The following is a 23,650-nucleotide window of genomic DNA, read 5'->3' on the forward strand; positions in this document are numbered from 1 at the left end:
CCATTCTCTCTCTCTCTTCTCTCTTTCCCTTCTCTCTCCCCTCTTCTCTCTCTCTTCCTTTAGGCGTCCCATCCTTTCGGTTAGTAGGCGTTTCTTCTTCGGACTCTTTCAGTTTATTGGCGTTTCGGCCTCGTTTCCATTCCATTCTTTGGCTTCGACTTCTTTGCAAATTTGCAGGCAGCCATGGGGCTCCGTAAGGAGCCAGGATTTCATTATTTGCGGCAGGAAGTTTTAGTAGGTATCGCTCAGGTAAGCTCAGCTGCCGTAGCACCGAGCAATTTTAACATAGTTGCTGCTAACTGAGAGGTTCAGCTATGCTACAGCAGCATATAATGTATATTTATTTTGGGCAGCTATAAATAGAGTTGGCATCAATAGCGATTGGCACTCGGTCAGATTTGTGACTATTGTAGTCGATAGCATTCAAAGGTCATGTTTAATTATTTGGCAGAATAAAGATATATCTTATCATGCCAATAAAGTTTATAGTAAATGATAATTACAAAGGACAATTTTTATCACATACACCAATGGTGTAGTGAAATTGGTGTTGCCATTGCAGTCCAGAGCTCCTGGCTTAGGAAGCCTTTTTTGAGCTGTGCCTATCAGAGACCTGTGGGAGCTACACCTGGTTCAGGGGTGCCGTCATGGTAATTTCCATTCACTAGAGGGGACTGTTGGAGATTATTTTATAAGAGGCTCTAACTACAGGTGCACAACCTTTTATCCGAAGATCCAAATAACGAAAACCTCCGAATAGCGGACATTTTTTCGGTCCTTGAAGAAAGGTCCTTGAAAATGTTCACCGAGGGCGGCCCGCAGAGGTGACAGCGGAACCTCCGGTCGGTCCTCGAAGAAAGGGGAACTAAATCCCCATTCATAAAAGAGAAGGTGAGGGTATATTACGCGGGAGGGTTAATAATTGACAATATGCTGCTACCTGCCCGCTGAGTTAAAAAGTTCCCACACTAGACTCACGATACACAGTGTATCGTGAGTCTTGCGTGGGAACTTTTTAACTCAGTGGGCAGGGAGCAGCAGATTGTCGCTCCCTTCAGTTTCACCCCACCTACACCCCTCTGCTTCCCGGCCATGTGTGTGACCCCTTCCCTCCCCTCTCCAGCTCCCCACCCATTGCACCGGCGCGGGGGCTTTGCACTGTCTTCATGTCGGCGATGCCAGCATACAATGCCAGTCACCGGAGACGTCAGGACCAATGGGACACCGACCCCCAGGCTCACTGCAAGCACGGAGATCCCAGAGACACACAGCCAGCAGCAGCCCAGCCCCGTTCCAACTCCAGAAGAAAGCTGCAAACTGGCCGGAGATGTCAGGACCACCAGAAGCCGCTCCCCGACGGGCCGCTACGGCGACAAGTGGCTGTTCGCCCACAGCCCGAGCTGCGCCCCCTCATCGGGACACCGACCCCCAGGCCCACTGCAAGCACGGAGATCCCAGATCAGCAACTCCAGCCCAGCCCCGCTCCAACTCCAGAGGAACACGCTTCCCGTAGGGGCAGAAGCTGATGGTGTGCAAGGTACGTCTTATTCTTGTGGTGGCGCAACTCGGGCTGTGGGCGAACTGCCACTTGTCGCCGTAGTGGCCCATCGGGGAGAGGATTCCTCTGGAGTTGGAGGGGGAGGGGGGTATTGTGCTGTTTGATCGCCCCCTGCTATCCCAGGGACAGGGAGACAGGATGTTCACCGAGGGCGGCCTGCAGAGGTGACAGCGGTACCTCCGGTCGGTCCTTGAAGAAAGGGGAACTAAATCCCCTTCATAAAAGAGAAGTGGAGGGTATATTGCCAAACGCACGTCGCCTCTGCTGCACACGGATATAAGAGTGCGAAAATGTCGCCTTAGGCCGCCTAAGGGCATGTAGCCCCGCTAGGGTGACATGAGTGCAAGAGGTGATTCAATGCTGCGGTCACATTTACAAATTCAGGAATTCATTCATTTCAATTCATTTCATACAGACATTTATTCTGCAAGAAAAAACTACATTGAAGACTCAAACTCGCGACCGAGGAACTGCCGGGATCAAGGCGCAAACTCGCGATATGCTTCTTTTAATCAAATATGAACGTAATTGCCTATGACAACGCCTGGCACGGTTGCAGTATTTCTCCCACAGTATGTCTAGCGGACTATCGGGAAGAGGTGACTCCGATTATAACGCTGGTTCATCCGAGACATATGAGGGCCAGAGGTGCTCGATCCCTCCCTGAAATACTCCGTTGGGGCTCCAGAAAGGAGTAAGGACTCTGAGTCACTAGCAGGTGCAACCTGTCTGGTAAGTATAAAGATGATACCAACAGAGCACCGATCTGCGCAGTTAGTCCTGGTCGACTGCTGAAGGGAGCAGCCTGACAACCCCGAGTCGGGGCAAAGTCAAAGCCATGTCTGTGGGACAAGTCTTGTCGGATGATTTGGGACATCTATGGCAGATGTAATTGGGCGTTTGTCTCAATTAGAACATCTGATGTATTAGATGGTGGCACAAGAAATGCTCCATGTTACGAAGGCATGTCAGGCAGCAGCTCCTGGCTAAGGGTTGCAATATTCCTCCCACTCGGATGCAAGGAGTGGTGGAGATGGTGCCAAAGTATATGCACATATGCCTGAAGCAACTCCTGGCTCAGGGTTGCAATATTCCTCCCACTCGGATGAACTGAGTGATGGAGATGGTGCTAAAGTATATGCACACATGCCGGAGGCAGCTCCTGGGTTAGGGTTGCATAAATCCTCCCACTCAGATGAATGAAGTGATGGCAGCCGAAAGACTATCGGAGATGGTGTCACAAAATATGCTCTGGGTTATGGAAGCATGCACAGTCAGTCCGAGGTATACGCATGTGGCAACGCCTGGTTTGGGGTGTAATATTTCCCCCATTCTAAGAGAGTGTCAGAAATCAGTATGGATCTGACTCCGAACTTGACCCCGAACATGACTATGTGCCTGAATCCCATGCTTTAATGCATGATGTGCGAGAATCGCATAAGGAAGAGCTGCCAGCTCTTGCCTCTAAACTTGCTGTTCCCTCGGGGACGGACAACCCCCTACAAGAGGAGTTGGCCAGCGACATCAGCTATCTAACAGATATGATAGGCATGATGGACAAGGTCTGCAAATGGAACCTTGCTGAAGCTCCAACGAGCAAATCAACCCGGTGTCAGAGACGCAGGTAAGTAATGTCTCGTTATTAACCTCCGTAAACTCCGAAATGGAGCAGTCTGTTGGCCCAGGTTGGGTTTACTGGCAGCATGGGCTACCTAGTGGTTTCAATGTCTCTGGGATAGATCAGGTTGATGTTGAAACATCAGCAGAGTTACTTGCATAGTACCCTCTGTAAGTTCCAAGTAGGAACAGTTTAGTTACCAGTAGACCATCATGGAACTGGCTGGCCACAGTAGTCATAGTGACCAGGGAAGCACTGCATCATCATCTGTGATTGAGGTTATCAAACTGCTCAGTAGAATGAAGTAGCTGTAGTCTTCCTCAACATATGGTTTATTTCTCCTCAGTTAGTAGAGTTGCTGGTTCTCTGCCATCATTGCCATCCTCTCTGGGATAGGTAGTTACCAGCAGAAAGCTGGCCAGGCATATAATATATTTTCATCTAACCTGCAGGTTCATGTTATGAATCAACAATGTATTGATAATAATCCACAGGCTCTCAATACCAGTATTCCTGAGTGGGTGGCGGGTCGAAGAGATTGTGTTGTGCACTCTGGCGACTTAGACATGTGGTCTCAGTCAAAGGACTGTGAGGTAATTCCTGATTCAGCCTTGCATTATACTAATTTCCACTCTGAGGGAAAACGATGAATATTGGTGGTGACTCTTAGTCAAGAGTTGACAAGGAACTCATATTCCCATATCAAAGAGAGACTGTAGTTTCAGCTCTAGTCGTTAGGTACCGATTATATGTTATCAGTGAAATGTATGAATATCTAGATAATGCATCTTCCGTGAAAGCCAAAAAATTTCCGTCCGTAGGAGCAATAGAAGAACAAGGGTTCCGAGTGCAATCAGTAACAGCTCATCCAAGGACGAGTGGTCTGGCCAAGGACTAGAAGCGTATATTTCTGATACTTCTCAAGATTCCAGGAATATGGTGCAGGCCGAATCGGGTTAGCATTAGGCTAATCGGATTATGGGTTTACTTACCCAGCTTAAGATGGATGACTGGGTTTCTGCAATTTAACTGATTCAGATAATCGATCTTGTAGTTGCATACTCTGTCATATTTATACACATAAGGCACAGATTCAGCTGTTTGATAACAAAGCTAGTGGTGAAAGCCTATGCTGCCCTACGCAGATTAAAGGGCAAAGTGTCATCGAGTTTTAGGTAATATGCAACTTTGCAGCTGATAAAACTTATGGGTTATCGGTAGATACCTTTTGCGATATTACAACTGAGGCAATAGGCAATTTAACAGTGCCAATTTGCCTATTCATTCACGCCATGGTAGGCGGCTGAAGCAACGGTGGCCGATTGGGAAAGGGGGAGATGCAGCGAGACCTGGGTGTCATGGTACACCAGTCATTGAAGGTAGGCATGCAGGTGCAGCAGGCAGTAAAGAAAGCGAATGGCATGTTGGCTTTCATAGCAAGAGGATTTGAGTATAGGAGCAGGGAGGTTCTACTGCAGTTGTATAGGGTCTTGGTGAGACCACACCTGGAGTATTGCGTGCAGTTTTGGTCTCCAAATCTGAGGAAGGACATTATTGCCATAGAGGGAGTGCAGAGAAGGTTCACCAGACTGATTCCTGGGATGTCAGGACTGTCTTATGAAGAAAGACTGGATAGACTTGGTTTATACTCTCTAGAGTTTAGGAGATTGAGTGGGGATCTTATAGAAACTTACAAAATTCTTAAGGGGTTGGACAGGCTAGATGCAGGAAGATTGTTTCCGATGTTGGGGAAGTCCAGGACAAGGGGTCACAGCTTAAGGATAAGGGGGAAAACCGAGATGAGAAGAACTTTTTTCACACAGAGAGTGGTGAATCTCTGGAACTCTCTGCCACAGAGGGTAGTTGAGGCCAGTTCATTGGCTATATTTAAGAGGGAGTTAGATGTGGCCCTTGTGGCCAAGGGGATCAGAGGGTATGGAGAAAAGGCAGGTACGGGATACTGAGTTGGATGATCAGCCATGATCATATTAAATGGCGGTGCAGGCTCGAAGGGCCGAATGGCCTACTCCTGCACCTAATTTCTATGTTTCTATGTTTCTATGTTAACTCTTATTTACTTGGTCACGAGTGATGGCTGGGGCAGCCTGCCTTCTCGGGCAGCTAGCTCTGCACGATTGTATAAGAAGCTTGTAAACAACATATGTGAGATCATTTCAAACGGAAGTAACAGAGGTTTGTGCGGCTTCCAGTTTGAGTCTAGAGAAGCATTTATATGATAGCACAATTGACACAGCTTGTGCTGCTTTGTCATTTTCTGTAGTACCATAAGTGGAACAATAAATGATTGGTTATTCGCCCACTGTTCACTAACGTTATTCAGGGTGTCTTTTATTTGACCACTCTAATAGCCTACACTCATTGTAGTGTGCGATGTATATCAGTAAATTATTATGCAAATATCCGTCCATTTTTCTTCCTAATGGGACCAGTTTTTAAGATGATTATGCTTTCAGCAAATGATCTCAGCATAAAGAACACAGCCTTTACTCAATCTCTGGCTTGGTCTCTACATCATATCTGACATTAGGGTAGCTTGTTATGGACATTATCTTCATAAGCAAATGAGCAGGATTGCATACATTTGAAGTTGACAACATACCAACCAGAGCAGAGATTGGGGATATCATCAGGTATACAAGTGCACTCAATTTGCTAGTACACATGAAATGGAAAATAGTTCTTTGGTTATTCAATAGTCTCAAGATATTGCTAATGGCTCATTAGCAGCCAATAGAATGTTTTTTCCCTTTCATCATACAGCATGAGGTGTACATAGTGCAGGTTAATAAATTATAACATTTGGTAAAATATGTCTGGGTATTTGTAGATAGAATTCTACACAGTGTTGCATGAGTTATTGTCCAAACTCAAGTCTATTGGGACTACGGTCCAGTTAAGAACAATGGACAGATTACCTCTTGTCTAGGAATGTGTTGAAGGATGGATGGTAAATGTAAACATGAAATAGTAGACGGTGATAAGGAAGTTTGTTTCTCTCAGCAGTGTGTTACCACTCACGTCCCCTACCGCTAGTAGCATAGATACGTTGCAGTAAATGGAGGGCTCGGAGAGGGGACGCTGGTGTAGGCCACCTAAAAGGTGAGATAGAATAATGTTAAGATGCACTTGTATTGTGTTTGACATGTATGAACCATCTGTTGTTGAATAAGATTGACATAAACAGAAAGTATGTTATGACTAATGATATAATTGGTACCCATGTAGTAGATAGTATATTTTTGTTTCATTGTATCTAACAAAACACAAAAGATATTTACTGCACAGTATTACTGTTGGCTAATTATGCTATGAAGTCAGAAAACTTGTGCGCAGTTAACGGCTCCATCTCCCCATGATAGTATGGAATAGAGTCTATTGAAGCAAACCTGCAAAGTCTCTGCTTTTAATTTTCCTTTAATTTCCCTCTAAATTAATTTCTTCCACAGGGGGCGATTGAAGCTCCCGCAGCCGGTGATCAAAGCTCCCACATCATGGCGATCAAAGCTCCCGTGATCGAGGCGGTTGAAGCCCCTGCGGCTTGGAGCTCCCGAAGCCGGTCCCTAATCAGGGACGCGACAGTTCCACGATGTTAAAGTACGCAGGCTCCCGTGGTTGGAGCTTCCGAGGTCGATCCCTGGCAAAGGGACCGCCAGCTCCGAGATGTTAAATCCGCAGGCTCAATTGGTTGGAGCTCCCAAAGTTGATCCCCAGCAAGAGGCCGCCAGCTCCACGATGTTAGACTGCAGTACAGACGGAGATACGATAAGGAAAAAGTCACATCTCCGTTGAAGAAAGAGATTAAAAAAGTTCTCCCCCCCCTCCACCCCCCACATAATACAAAACTAATGATACACTAAAACAACATTTAACTACAGACTAAACAATAACAAAGAGAGGAAGTGATGAGAGACCGTTGGCGAGGCAGTCATTGTACGTCTCCACCCGGTGATCAACACCTATCTGCCTGCATAATCCATATCTCTCCATTACTTGCATATCCATGTGCCCATCCAAAACATCTCTTAAATATCACTATCTTATCTACATCACTGCCACCACCCACAGTGCATTGCAGACATGCCACCCTATTTGTTAAAAACATGCCACACTTATCTTCAATAAACTTTTGTTCTTTCACCTTAAAGCTCTTGTATTTGATTTTTATCCATCCTGCAAAAAAGGTTCTGACTTATCAATGCCTCTCATAGGTTTATATACTTCTATCAGGTCTCCCCACAGCCTCAGCTCATCTCCATTTATCTCAAATGTGGATTCACAATCTTTGTGAATTCATATTGGTTTATCACAACATCCAACAGATGTCAAGTTAAAACAATGTGACTAAAAAATGAGCAGATTTTATCAACTCAATTATTAACTCATTCTCTTTCAATGTAACTCATTCACCCATCAATGTAATTATGACCTGGACTTCCAGTGGCAGCAGGGAAGGAATGAACAATACGATATGCTCTGTTTTCACACTCCAACAATCAATACCCAGGGATTTCAAGATCTGAAAGTTTCCATTAGACAAGATTCTTCCAATAAGTAAGGATAGTCCTGGATCTATCAGAATGATGATGCCTTGAATAAAGATGCTTACTTCTGATATCTCTTGGAACAAGTGCATCGGCCAGGAACCAGGTTTGACCCCTCGGAGCATCCCACCACTGAAACATTGAAAACAATGCCAGACCGTCCAGGATTCATTTGGTTGCCACCATGCTCAAACTAATGTTTCCCTTCTACCAATTGAGTAGCCAAGTACCTCGTGTGTCTCATTGCAGACTACATCTCAGAAAAGAAAGTCATATTTATACATCCATGGAAAGCAATGACAGGAATTCAATGTTGGTCTCTATTTACTTTTGATATGATATTAAAAAGGAACATGCACACATTATAATGCTTTTCATTGTCATTAAAGTCATATTGGACAAAGTGAAGTTTTTGTTTTTAATATGTGGTCAATGGGCCAAAGATTAGGGGGAGTTGGAAGACCTAATGCATTAAATTCTGGATTAGGCACTGTACATAGTCACAGACACAAGGACTCAGACCACACCCCAATACAGTAATTATACACAAATTACACAAAATAATACAAGAGAAACGAAAAAGCCCGTGGAAAAAAAACCATTAGTATAAAAGTACATAATTAGAAAATATTTCCATGGTATTGCATTAGGTGAACCGTAGTATACCCTTGCCGAGGACAGATTAGCACTGTGCAATTCAGTTCAAATCTGATACTTGCCGGAAAGAAGCTGTTCCTGAACCAGGTAGTGTTACCTAACTCCATACTTCTTTACATCCTGCATGTTAATAGCAGTCTTCTTCTTGCGTATGGCATGCACAGCCTAAAGTTGAAGGACAACTTGTTCTATTGGATCTTATTTGATTATGCACGCTGGGTTGATTGGATTCATCAAAACAGGGCAGACCATGTGAAGGTTGCCCCACCCCTTAATAACAGTGATAAGTGGGCATGGCCTGTATGGTGGGAATCCTTGATGACAGGTGCCACCATCTTGAGGCAGCCCGTCATGTAGATGCTCTTGATGGTGGAAGGGCTTTGCCTGTGATGTTCCAGGCTAAAGGTAGAGTACCACAAATCATCAACAATTAATGGGGAATCGGAAATCACCTTGCGTCTTTTATGTAAAACAAACTGTTCTCCTTAGTAAACTAATTGTGACACTATGGTGAATATGCTATTATTTTAAGCTTTAAACATTTAACTTAATATCTATATTATTATTATTTTATTTATATAACTAAAACTCTGATCTTGATCACTTCCGATTTGCGTTGTTGTTCTATTTGCGCAAAAACACGCTAGTGCTACAATTTTTCGCCACCTAATGCACCATTCTCCTGTGCTACAAGTGCAATAAGTTGTTTTCCAATTGATGGTATATTTTAAAAGTTATTAAGGTTTAACAATCTTTAAAACTGCGCATGTGCAGATTGGTCCCCTCTCCTGCCAGTCTCTGCCACGCCCGGGACGGCGACGCCTCTTGCTGCACCATCGCTGCACTGATTGGCCGCGTCTGCTGTCAGTCACTGGTGGTGTGCGCTTCGTCCAGCATTGTCCGGCGCTGCCCAGCACCTCAGTCGGTCAGCAGCGGCCAGAGGGGATGGTCACAGTTGCCGGAGGGCACAACCGCAGCCACAGCCGCCAGAGGACACAGTCCACAGAGAGGAGGAAGAGTGCGGGGAGGAAGAGGAGTGGCACCCAGGGCAAGGTAGGCCGCTGCCTCCGCCACTCCCTCCCCCTACCCCTCCACTGGCTCCAGGATGCTCGCTCTCTCCCCCCCCCCCCCCCTAGAAAACGGGGCCGCGGTGGTTTGCATCGAGGTCCTGGGTAGGGGGGGAGAGAAGTGGAGGGTGGGGGGGGTATGGAGGGAGAGGAGGGAGGGGGGAGGGAGGAGTGTGAAAGTGGGGGAGGTGAGGATGGAGATTGGGGGAGGAAGGGGGAATAGAGGGAGAGGAGGGGGAGTGGTGGAGGTAGGAAGTGGGGAATAGAGGGAGATGATGGCAGTGGGGGAAGTGAAGAGTGATAGTGGGGGATAGGGGAGGTGAGGAGTGGGGGAGGTGGGCATAGAGGGATAGGAGGGGGTAGGGAGGGCAGAGGTGTTATAGAGGGAGGGAGGGAATGACTGGGGGTAGGGGAAAGGAGAGGGAGGAAGAGGGGAGCGGTGAAGGAGGGATTGGGAATGGGAAGAGGAGAGGGGAAATAAGAGGAAGGATGAAGAGGAGGGGGAAGGAGTGCTGGGGGAAGAGATGGAATGAGCCGTGCCTGCGCAGTGGGGGCTATGGGTGAGTGGTGTAATATTGCATTGGGGAACGTGTGAGTGGTGGAATATTGCATTGGGGAATGTGTTGCGTTGGGGGACCAGGCCTCCTGTGTGACAGGGACCCAATGGGTCTCTGTCTCGTTTTAGTTAGTCTAGTTTTATATAAAACACAAAGACGATTTCTATAAAACATATTGAAAACAGATAAATTGTGCTAATTTAACAACCTATTGATAGAAATGATAATTTTCAGATCAGTCAGAAACACGTCTCCTGGATAAACTGAATATTGTCTTTGGTTCCATTGAGATGACTAATTTAGCCCAAATGAATCTCTCTTATCGATTCAAATTATTTATCAACTTTTGACATCTAACACAAATGGAAACGTAAATTACCTATTTGTTAAACTAACTTAACTGTGAAGAACATTTTTCATCAAGCAGCTGGCTTCTGAGGTAATCTACAGATTACCCATATTTTGTAATAAACCTTGTCAGGTTATAACAACAGTTTGCTTTGGGAAAATTACTTCTCAAAAGAAGATGAAAACAAGCGACTTTAAATAAAATACCAAATCTCGACAACATTTTACAAGGTTGGTCCATAATCACGCTATTGTGTATTGTCTTTTCAAAATAATTAATAGATGCGATAGTTTGTCTAATTTGCACATTACATCAAATTGATGGCATTGATCTATTTTCCACAACATCGGATACTTTCTGCACAAGAGCAATGGGAAAATTTAAACACAATTATTTTTCCCTGATCTATGGAGGTGTAACTAAAACTCTCCCTCTTGTCCAGTACTCACAATGGGTATTGTTTGCATTGTTCCCAAGCTATGATGATACTTTTTTTTTTCACTGAACAATTATAACCATTGAGTGAAGATATTCCACTTTTGCACACCTTGATTATTATTCTCTTTCTACTGTTGTTTCTTCTACCAAACAGATGCATCAATCACTCTGATGACATTTCATACTGAGTATAATATTACCTTACACGTTCTGATAATCAACAAAAGATTTATATATAGCTTTCTATTGTAAAATCCCAACATCCTAAAGAATAAGCAAAGCATTATTATTCTGCTCTCTTGAACTCGTTTTGAACATAGATCAGACAGATAGAATGGTAGCTTCTTTCCCCTCTTGTCCAGTAGGATCATTTTATCAGTAAGTTCAGAATCAATGCTTGCTTGCAGCATTCAGCTGTCTAGACATCCAGTGCTAAGTGGTGGCAAATTGCCCATCTCATTTGTGTGGTTAGATTGGGAAATGGAAATGTCACATTGGTTCAGTGGTTACACATTCATAGCTGAGGTTATGTTCTGGGGGTATTGTAAAACAAGTTTTAAATTACACCCTAAGTGCACTGCACCAGAAATTATGCACTGCACCAAAATCAACTTCCACCTAGCATTAAGGCACATGTTAAATGGCACCAAAAGTGATACCCTCTCCCCTCCCCAAAGATAAATATTGCCTCTCATTTACTATTCTACACCAAAATTCCTTAGTTATGTTGCATATAGAGTCATAGTTATACAGTGTGGAACCAGGCTCTTCTGTCCAACTTGCCCACACAGACCAACATGTCCCATCTACACAAGACCCACCTGCTTGCATTTGACCCACATCCCGCTAAGCTTATCCTATCCATGTAGCTGTCTAAATGTTTCTTAAACATTGTGATAGTACCTGCGTGGGGTCAAGGAAAGAGCGTTCACGTCGCGGCCCTGTTTCCACCAATCTTTCCACCACCACGCACAAGAAGCACAAGAAGTGACCAGACAGACATCATTGTTTGCAGATGCCCAGAATCTGTGTTCAGCTCTGGCTGAACTACTTCTAATCTTGTGTATGGACTCGATAAGAAGAAGTAGCTGCCTCAACTACCTCCTCCGGCAGCTCATTTCATTCATGATAGTCGATCTATTTAGCATGCAAATTTCTTGCCGGCTTGTGTTCATCATGACATTTGTAAAAAATCTAGAACAAAAAATGATCAATTGGAAAATGTTAAGGCTTCAGGTTCTGTTTAAGTGCAGAGGCGCAGTTTGGCTGCACTAACCGAATTACAATGTAAATGTAAATATTGTAAATGGCAGATAGAGGTGATGCATGGAAAGCCTCAGTGATTCCCAGTTGTCTGAAGGTATTGGTGAAAGAACGGGTTCTTCCCTCAGACAATTTACCCCAAATCACAGAGAGAAGCAGCAGAATTAGTGAATGTTCAACGGATGGCAAAGAGGATGAGACTTGTCAAAACTTTGACAAATAATGTCAAAATAACTCCAAATATTTGACCAGAACCACTAAGACAAGATTTGTAAAAGATCACTTGTGTTTCATGCACCATCACTGTTCCGACATTATCATACCGTCTTCCCTGTAATTCCAATCACTCTCCATAAATCAAAGCAGATTGCTTAACGGATTCTCCTTCTGATGCTAGTTATACATGTTCTAAACCTATCACATGCCTCACAATTACAGTGCTCACCTAATCACATTGGTGGCATCTTTATAACTGGTGAGACAAGAGGATATACTTTACAGGTAGATTATCTTCTTACCGTCTGAATAAAATGTCTTTGTCTCATAAAAAAACTGCAGGAGATAGCGAATAGAGAAACAAACACAGTGAATAGACATTGGGTGTTCAAGAAGGAACTGCAGATGCTGGAGAATCGAAGGTAGACAAAATTGCTGGAGAAACGCGGGTGCGGCAGCATCTATGGAGCGAAGGAAATAGGCAACCCATCTTCAGACTGATGCGGGGGGGGGAAGAAGAAAGGAAGAGGAGGAGCCAGAGGGCTGAGGAAGAGCTGAGAAGGAGAGGAGACAGCAAGGGCTACCGGAAATTGGAGAAATCAATGTTCAGGCCACCGGGATGCAGACTACCCAAGTGGAATATGAGGTGCTGCTTTTCCAGTTTCCAGTGGTGCTCACTCTGGCAATGGAGGAGGCCCAGGACAGAAAGGTCGGATTCGGAATGGGAGGGTGAGTTGAAGTGCTGAGCCACAGGGAGATCAGGTTGGTTACTGCGGACCGAGTATTGAACACCTCCGCTCGGTCCGCATTAACCAACCTGATCTCCCTGTGGCTCAGCATTTCAACTCCCCCTCCCATTCCGGCACGTGATAGTATTGACAATTAATTACAGTCATAGTCATAGAATCATACAGCGTGGAAATAGGCCCTTCGGCCCAACTTACCCGTGATGACCAACATGCCCCATCTACACTGGTCCCATCTGCCCACAATTTGTCTATATCCCTCTAAATCTATCCTATCCATGGACCTGTCTAAATGTTTCTTAAACATTGTGATAGTACCTGCTTGAACCACCTCCACCAGCAGCTCATTCATTATGCCTACTACCCTTTGTGTAAAAATGTTCCCCCTCAGGTTCCTATTAAATCATTCACCTTCACCTTAAACCTGTGCCCTCGGGTTCTTATGCATTTACCATATCTATTCCTCTCACAATCATACACTATAAAATCACCCCTCATCCTGCATTCCAAGGAATAAAGTTATTCCTGCTTAACCTACAGGCCCTCAAGTCCTGGCAACATCCTCGTAAATCCTTGTGGGCCCAACCTATATCGATCCATAACTATCTTAAACCTAATAGAACAGTGGTCGATGGTCCCAAAAGGCTTATTCATGAACCCTTCATCCACTTACCCCTCTCAATTTCCTAAGACTAGATCAAGCATTGCCCTCTCCCTTGTAGGGTCCTCTACATATTGGCTGAGGAAACTTTCTTGATTGTTTTTGTTCACGTTCCAACTTCCAGAAACACTGAAGTTAACATATTATACTGAATGATGTTGGCAACTGAGACTGCCACATGCAGTTAGCTTTAGCTGTTAAAGATGAATTTCTCCCTCTTGCATGTGGGCAATCATCAGTTTCTGAACTTAATTGCATCTGCAGCTGATGTATCAATTTGTTACAGGATGGTTTTGTTAAAAAATGCTGACCAAAGTCAGTACAATATGATATAAAGTATATCATTGGAGGAAGGTAGGGGCACTGGGGGTGGTGACAGAATAGTTATTATATTTGGGGTGCTGTGGATGTAATTTAAGAACTTGTTACTATTGGTGTCATGGAGTTCTAGAAATCGGTCTCTTCTTATCCAACTACCTGGGTAGCCTCATATGCCTTTCTTCAGGTGATTCTTGTGTTGGTCTCTTTGCATAGTGATTTTAAAATCAGTCGAGTGGCATCTTCAGTAGCTAGGGACAGCACAGTGGTGCAATGGTAGAGTTGCTGCCTTACAATGCCAGGGACCCGGATTTGATACTGACAATGGGTGCTGCCTGTATGGAGTTTGTATGTTCATCTTGTAACCACATGGGTTTCCTCTGGGCGTTCCAGTTTCCTCCCACATTCCAAAGATGTACAGGTTTATAGGTAATTGGCTTTGGTAAGTTGTAAAATTGTCCCTTGTGTGTACAAGTTAGTGTACAGGGTGATTGCTGGTTGGAACGGACTTGGTGGCGCAGAGCCTGTTTCTACGCTGTATGTCTAAACTGTAAATCTGACACAGAAAGTCACAAAGTGCTGGTCTGGGAAAGGGATGAGCTGCTCTGTGTGCTTTGAGTTGATGAACTGGTCCACATTCAGGGATTCAATTACCATCCGAGATGTGTACACCGCTGCCCCCTCACAGACTTCATCAGTAAGGGAGGGGAGGACGGCATGCCAAATAACTTAATCTTTCCAAATTTTGGAAATCATGAAGTTTGGAAATCATGAACTGTGTGATATTCTCTTCAGTGAAGACCAAGTCATTAAAGTATTGAAACCAGCTGATCCTGACCTATACAAAAATTAAGGTATGACTTTCGTAAAGCCATCAGGGATGCCAAGAGATAATTCCAGATGATATTAGAGTCCCAAACTACCACACGGATACCTATCGATTGTGCAAAGTTTAGCATTCTAATAACGGGCTCCAGATAAATATGGGTAGAATCCACATCTCCTCCCTCTCCCTCCCAACAAACTCAATGTTTGTTTTGAGCAGGTCAGTGGAATGACATAACCAGTTCTGACAATCTCAGGTACACCTGTATCCATAGTCTTTGTTACAAATGTTAGATTTGCCTTCCTTAGAGTGAACCTGTAGAAAATTATTGGCCCAGATGGAGTTCCTGGCAAAATCCTTGGAAGCTGAACAAACCAGCTGGTAGGAGTATTCTTAGACACCTTTAACATCTCCCTGAGTTTCGCAACTGTTTTAAGATCACAACAGTCTCGGCACCAGAGAAGAAAAGTAGTGTGTCTTAAAGATGGCCATCCAGTGGCTCTAACATCTAATATCATGAAGTGATTTGAGAGGTTGATCATGGAGCACATAAATTCCAGCATCCCATGCAGGCTTGATCCCCTGAAAATCACCTACCACAACAGGCCCATGGTTGATGCCATCTCCATGGCCCTGCATTCATCCCTGGGACAAGAACACCTACATCATACTCTTATTTATTGACTAAACCTCTGCCCCCAACACCATGTCCAACCAAACTTGTTTCCAAACTCCTGGGCTTGGCGGGCGTCAGTTGGATCCTTGACTTCCTGACCCATAGGTCATAATCAGTAAGGAGACGACAAAATGTTCTCCATGATAACTGTCGACACTGGAGTCCCAGTAGGCTGCGTTCTCAATCCCTTACACACTCACAACTGTGCAGACAAATTCTGTTCTAACGCCATTTGTAACTATGCAGATACCTCTAATGCGCCAAATCTCAAACAATGATGAGATGGTGTGTAGGAAGGAGATATAGATCTTAGTTCAAACAAGAAACTCTTGCTCAATGTCAGCAAAATGTAAGAGCTGGCCATCGACTTCAAAAGGTAGGGTGGATTTTACTTCGGATTCACGTGAGTGATTCCGTGAAGAAGCCCTGCCAGTGCGCATGCACGTCATTGTGTCGCTCGCATGGCAAGGCACCGGACTGGCAGGGCTTCGCTCCCTGCCAACAGTAGGGTGAAACCTGCAGGTACTGGAAGAGGTTTTATCACTTACCAAGTTTGATGTTCGTGCAGGAACTTCTCTTCACAGAGGTATCCTGCAGGATTTGGCAAAGTCCGGCGAGTGAACCGACTATGGGCTGTGGGGAGACCCCGGTTCCGACCGCGGAAACAGATAGTCGGGTATGTCGGGATTTTTGCTTTTTTAAAGCCACTGACAAAGCGGTCAGTGGTTTCAAACCTGCTGTGTTCCCGGGGCCGGATAAAACACACAGGTGGGCGGGGCTACCGCCAGAGTCACTGACAGTGCAGTCAGTGGCTCACAGAATCATAGATCTGTGGGCCCCAGGCATGGGGTGCGATCACAGATAGAATCAAGCAGCCCTATTGCTCTCGGAGGAGTCAGGCTGAAAGGATTCCCTTTGGGGGATTAAGTATGTACTTGTGGGGTTTTTGTTGTTATTTTTTAACCCTTCACAGGCACCAGTGGGCCTATGGCACAGGCCGCGCCAGCAGCACCTGGGACAGGGCTGTTTAGTGTATGAGCGCGGGCCTATGGGACAGGCCGTGCCAGCAGCGCCCGGGACAGGGCTGCTCAGTGTGCCAGTGCGGATCTATAGTTCAGGCCGTGCCAACAGCGCCTGGGACAGGGCTGCATAATGTGTGAGTGAACCAGCCGCATTGGCGCACGGAGGCTGTGAGGATTTAAATCTCCAGGTAATTGCCACAAACTTAGCTGGAGTTCAGGTTGTTTTTGCTGTGGTGCTGTGCTGTGTATTTCTTCCAGGACAACACCATGGACAAGATGACCAAGGGAAAGAGGCAAGCCGCAAGAAAATCGGTAGACAGCCGCGGGAGTGCGGTCTGTGAACGGCTGCCTCATACCCCTGTACAGTCGCCGGTCGGGAGCGGGGCAACTGCAGACTTGGGTGCTGCAAAGCACAGAGCCAGCGCCAGTCAGGTGTAAGGCCACCAACAAGTCTGTTAGGCCCATTGACTAGCCAGAGTCAGGAGCGGAGAATTCCTCTCCGGGGCTGGATACCGTTTTTTTCAACGGTTATCCCAAATGGAGCACCTCTTGCAGAGGTTGTTTCCCCAGGGCACACTCCAGGAGCAGGAGTGGTGTCGGTGGTAGGCTGGAGAAGAGGCTGCGCCAGCAGCACCTAGTAAAGGGCTGCTCGATAGCACCCTCATTAATGAGGCGCACGCCATGGGTCAGCTGAGTTCTGACCCTGACTCTGACGGTGAGCTCAAGGTGAAGCACAGCAGCTGCCAGATGCCCCATCCCTGGCAGTACGATTCGCTGTCCCCTCAGAGTCAGGAGAGCCACAGGGAGATGAGCTGGCCTCCACGATAAATTATTTAATCTCCCATCAGCTACAGGGGCTCACGATGGATGAGACCGCAAAGAAGCATGATACCCCAGGGAACTGCATGTTGCCTTAAAGTGCCGGCAGTGAACCAGCTGATATGAGGTCAGATGGGCGTGGCATGCGTGCCCAGGAAATGAAGCGGCAAAGAATGCTGCTGGGCTCAGGAATGACTGCGTTCGCTAGAAAGGGCAACTGTCCGAGATGCAGCAAGGTTAAGCCACCGATGGTCGGCAAATCTGAGAAGGTATCCCTACAAGAGAGGTGCAGATTCCGGGTTTGGACCAGGAACAACCCGGCCGTTGACGCAGATGCGCAGCTGGCGATCTGCAGCGGGACTATAGATGAATGGCAGAGTTCATCATTTGGCAACAACGCACCCTATGCCTTCATCGGCAGTGGGCGGTTCACTGAAGCTGGTGGCAGCATGACAGCTGGGCACAGGTTCCACGCACTCTACCAGTCCTACTCAACAAGGTGGGTCTGGCACTTGCAAAACATGGGTAAGTGGACCACTCACAAGTTGGTAATATTTACACTTGTTTGTACAGCATACAAAGGATAAAAGTATGGTCATCTGCTTAGAGGGCACAATGCCAGCATTCCAAGCAAGTTTGGAATTAGAGCCAGAATTGTCGGTTTTCCAGACAGGCTCGAAAATTGGGCAGAGTTGTCGTGCAAAACACCCATGGAATGATGGCAGGAGTGGCCTGTTCATTATGGAAAATACCGTTTAACTGTTCTAATAACAGTAAAACATTGCAAAATGGGATAAACTATATTCCCAGGTTATTTAACAAATTATAAAATCGGTGTTTCGACTCGGAGTTCGAAAACACTTGTTATGTTTGTCTGGATGATATTCTAATGCTGTATTTTTGTTAAAATCACCGGTTCAGTCTCAAACTATATTTGAGAAATTGGGCTCAGCCATCCAGCTAACTTTAAGTTGTTACCTAATAAACTTGTTGGTCATTGGGATTTATCTTTAACTATTGATTAGTTATGACTCCGCCTTGGGGCACGAGATGGGAGTTAATAGAAACCTGTTAAAGCCCAATTCTATTCATCTAGAGTATTGGCAATATAGTAGCTGTGACTCAGCTGTGCAAGTCAGGAAAGTAGCAATCTCTCAAATGACATGTGGGTGATTGTTAACAGGCTTATGGTTTGAACAGCTGAAGCTACCTAAGTCACAATGATGAACAAACAGTATTCAGCATCGCTCCAGCTAAGTGCTCTAAGATGGGAAAATTGTGAATGTCATCTCTAGTTGGAGGTGCAGGAGATTTGCATAAGTTGCCAATTCTTCAGTTGTTGGTATCAACTAGCTATAGACACTAGATGCATCCCATGGGTAAAGGGCTATTGAGCGAATACATAATCTACAAGCCCAACTTCAAGTTGATACACTACGGTGGTGGCAGATGTTAGTCACATGGCAATTAAGTAAAGTGTCCTGGAATATTTACCTAATTCCGTGCCACTGGTGTATCATCAAGTTCAGATTCAGGACAACACAGAATAAGTGTTGAATCACAACGTATTTATGAAAATATGGTTCATGCTTTTTCACTGATTGCAAAAATATGTGGTATAACAGTGGTGAGAGATACATTCTCGCCACAAGAAGGAGGAATGTTCTTTTATGCTTTTCTTCATTTTGCTTCATCAGTCGGGTCTTGAAATAAAGTCAGCAAGATCTTGCTTTAGTTTTCGTACTGTCTGACTGGCTGTGCAGACATGCTTCTCGCTTCGTCGGGCATGATAATACAACCGTATAAGGTTATTCTGAAAAAACGAAAACTTTGCTGGTTCAAACTTTGGTTCAGGAAACCAGCCTCTGCATAATAAAACAATTATTGATTTACACATTCTCAATGGACTGCCTTAGGCTCACGTTGTCACATCGATCCATTCATGCTCACTGCAGAGTGCAGGGAGAGCACCAAAAAAGCAGTACTTTCCTATTCAGGAGATGGGAAGGGGATTTTGTTTAATCTTAATGTTACATTTAATATGGTACAGGTTACTGACATCTTCCAGTCGGATTTTTTTAACCCCGGATATCGAGTTTGTAAACAACGTCTTTAACACAAGTTCTCCCAGTACACACATACGCAGTATGGGATATTGACGTTGGTTTAACAATACTTCAACAAAGCCAGCTACATCCTTAGTCATGACACTAGGATCAGCACAACGAGGGCAGACATTGCAGAAGCTGCGGCTAGATAGGATGGAAATGGCTGCAGATGCCATTACGTTTTACATTCTGATCTACACGAGCAGAGCAGACCAAGGGTGGCAGGATTTAAGATCGTATTTGGACCTACCCCACGGACTCACATCTATGTGTGAGGGCAGATTTACTATATTATATCGAGGCCACCAGAACCCTATGAGGTGTGGAATCAGCATTGTTCTTTAGCCACAAACAATCACACAAGAAAAAGTCAGTTCAGTCTATTTCAAGGTGGCTGAAGCAGGTTCTGGTTTATGCAGGTATTGACACTGATGATTTTACATTTCATTCCATCAGGGCAGAATGGACGTTCCCATCGACCATAGCCTCGCGACCGCAGGATGATCAAGAATGCATTTTCAATTTTTTTTTTTCCATAGGCTGATTGCCGACCCAGGCTGTTTGCCCATTCAGTTTTGCGTTCACTTTAGCCTACCCTGACATAGAGGGGTTGCTATTGATTGCTTTATACACATAAGCCATTAATACATTTGAATCAATGTTATGGTTAATGCATTGTTGATTATTCACTCATTCTGAGTCAATCGATGCAGTGAGACACCGGGATTTGAATCTGCGGCATGAAATCACAGAGCTTTGAACTCTTCATGGAATCACTCACGTGACTCCGAAGTAAAATAGTAAGGTTAAACGAGAACTTACCAGTTTGAAATTTGATCTTTATTTTATGAGGTGATTATGCGCCCACCACGCCCAACCCTCTCTCTCATAAAGGTCATATGGTAGTTCTCATATTGCTGATCTTACTATGTTACTTCAAATATTCTGTTATCTGTGATTGCATACCGCTGCTTTGAAGATTGGCGTGCATGCGCACTGGCGGGGCTTCTTCACGTAATCACCAACGTAACGCCTCATAAAATAAAGATCAAACTTCAAACTGGTAACTTCTCGTTTAATCTTACTATTATATGCCAGTCTATCAATGATACTGAAGTGGAGAGGGTTGAGAACCATGACTTACAAGGTGTAAATATCACCAAAAATATGGCCTGGTCCAACCATAATGACACTGCACCCAAGAAAACAACATCAATATCTTTATAACCTAAGCAGGCTAAGGAAATTGGTATTGATTCATCATTACGTGTACTGAGATGCAGTGGAAAAAAAATGTGTATGCCGTCTATATAAAATACAATCAAAACCATACCGAGATATTGCACAGAGAAAGTAAACAGTGCAGAATATGGTGTTACAGCTATAATAAAAGTGAAAAAAATTTGCAAGTTCCACAACAAGGTTGATTGTGGAGGTTGGGAATATAATCAGCAGCTAGTGAATAACCTGTTCAAGAGTTTGATAATAGTGGAGAAGAAACTATCCTTGAACCTTGTGCTACTTGCTTTCAAGCTCCAATAGATTATACTAATTTCCACGGATGCTCCATAGAAAGCATCCTATCGGGATGCAACACAGCTTGGGGTGGCAAGTACTCTGCCCAAGACCAGAAGATATTGCACAAAGCATGAACACAGCCCAGTTCATCATGCAAATCAGCCTCTCCCTCACCCCTCAACATTAACTATATCTATTATTTCCCAGTGCTTACACACTCCTGGTGTCTTGAAAGACATTATGATTCATATACTCAAGGTCCATCCCTTATCTACAAGGAGATCACTTTACACCTGCTGTGGGGCAGCAACTCTACTGATACACCATTGTGCAACCCGGTAGACTATGGAGTTTGTACGTTCTCCCTGCGACTGCGTAGGTTTTCTCTGTGTGCTCCGGTTTTTCTACCATGCTCCAAAGATGGCAGAGTGGTAGAGTTGCTGATATACAGTGCCAAGGACGTGGGTTTGATCCTGATACGGGTGCTGTCTATACAGAGTTTGTACATATTCTGTGACTGCATGAGTTTTCTCTGGATGTTCCGGTTTCCTCCCACACTCCAAAACGTACAGGTTTATAGATCAATTGATTTTGATGTTTTTTAATTGTAAATTGTACCTAGTACGCAGGATAGTGCTAATGTACGGGGTGATTGCTGGTCGACTAAGGACTAGATGGGCCGAAGGGCCCGGTTCCACACTGTATCTCTGAAGTCTAAAGGTTTGTATGTTAACTGGTTGATTGGCTTCTGTAAATTGTCACAAGTGTGTGGGATACTGTTAATGTACAGGGTGACCGTTGGTTGGCGCAGACTCGGTGGGCCAACAGGCTGGTTTGCTCGCTGCATCTCTCAAGTCTAAAGGCACATCCCATGGTTTTAGTTGTCTTTATTGGGATTGAGGACAGCACCAGTTGCAGCACTGGACTATTGACCTGATGATTTTGATGTCATTAAGTTCAACTTGGAATTATTCAATGGGTGAGCGACTCAATGAAGAATAGTCCGCGGGTTTCCCGTTAATAACTGCAGTACTAATGATTCCATTTGACATTCATGGAACCAAAATCTGCATGTGCTGGAAATTCAAAATAAAGCAAAAAATGTTTTGGAGGTGAGTTAATACCACGAGGGGAATATATAAGGTGAATACATAGTCTTTTTCCTGGGATATGTGATTCCCCTCTCCCCTTCTCCCTCTCACCCTCTTCCCCTCTCCCCCTCCTCCTCTCCCCTTCTCCCTCTCCCTCTCTCCTCCCTCTCCCCCTTTCACTCCACTCCCCTTCTCTCTCTCACCCTCTCACGACATGCAAAACTCCAAAACACTGATGAGCCTTGCCTCATTCCAACGTGTTCCATGTCTCACCATTAATGTCTGTGCCGAACATGGATAAGATTCCTGAAATACTTCAATTTAACAGAGAACATAAAACAGTGCAGCACAGAAACATAACACAAAGTTAAACTGATCTCATCTGCCTGACATGATCCATATCCCTCTATTCCCTGCACTTCCATGTGCCTATCTAAAAGCCTCTTTAACACCATCATCTAAACTGTCTCCACCACCACCCCTGGCAGCGTGTTCCAGACCCCCATCACCCTCTGTGTAAAAAAAACTTGCCCCACGCATCTCCAATAAACTTTCCCCCTCTCACATAGCTATGCCCTCTAATGTTGAACATTTCCACCCTGGGAAAACGGGTTCTGACTGTCTACCCTTTCCCTATATTATGCCTCATAATTGTGTATACTTCCGTCATATTTCCCCTCAACCTGACATTCCAGAGAAAACAATCCAAGTCTATCCAATCTCTCCCTGTAGCTCAAACGCTCTAATCCAGGCAGCATTCTGGCATAGCTCCTCTGCACCCACTCGAAAGCCCTCATATATTTTCTGTAATGGGGCGACCAGAACTGCTTGGAATACTGCAAATGCGGTCTGACCAAAGTCATGTAGAGCTGCATCATGCCTTCCTGACCATTATAATCAGCACCCCTAGCAATGAATGCAAGTATACCATTCACCTTATCTACTTGTGCTGCACCATCAGTGCGCCATGAAGTTGGACGCCAAGATTCCCCAACATATCAATGCTGCTCAGGGTCTTATCATGACAGATGGTCGGCATTGACTCGGTGAGCCGAAGGGCCTGTGTCTGTGTTCAACACAGTAAGGTACAATATGAAACATTGTTGACTTGTCAAGCAATTTCTTCCTGACCCTTCTTTCAAATACAACCCTCCTGTATCGACGAGCCATCAAGACTAGATGAGAGGTTAGCTTTGCCATCGAGAACTGCCATCGATACTTCATTCAGCTGTATTTCACCAAGCATTGCACGTTGTGACGCGGCAGGAGTTTTTTTCTGTTTGGTGTCATTTCCAGGCTGATTATATTGTATTGAGGACATTTTATGGCCGTTTCTGCTGCAACCCCATAGCAGTAGAGCGCCAACTGTATATATCTATCGCATATAGTTATCACCACTATCGCTACGACTCATCTATTCTTGCTAGTCAACAGTAGGGGTCACTCTCCCAACCATCAGTACAATTTAGTGGTGAGTAGGAATAGCTTTAAATTCTTACACTCCAAAAGAATTAAGTGATTAATGCACCTCGCAGGGCAACTTACAGTTGCAACAAAGAATATGCTCAGGTTCAGAGATT

The 23,650-nt window shown here is 44.8% G+C and overlaps 1 protein-coding gene across 1 annotated transcript in view; it reads right to left on the reverse strand.

The window, feature by feature from the left end:
* LOC129698890 (PACRG-like protein) overlaps positions 1-16,208 on the reverse strand; it is a 105,691-nt gene extending 89,483 nt beyond the window's left edge. Inside the window, exon 1 of the mRNA XM_055638320.1 lies at positions 16,061-16,208. The gene's annotated coding sequence lies outside the window, so the exon portion shown is untranslated. The remainder of the gene's footprint in view (positions 1-16,060) is intronic.
* Positions 16,209-23,650: the final 7,442 nt, after the last annotated feature.

The sequence above is a fragment of the Leucoraja erinacea genome, chromosome 1 (genome assembly GCF_028641065.1).
Source record: "Leucoraja erinacea ecotype New England chromosome 1, Leri_hhj_1, whole genome shotgun sequence".
NCBI lineage: Eukaryota > Metazoa > Chordata > Chondrichthyes > Rajiformes > Rajidae > Leucoraja > Leucoraja erinaceus.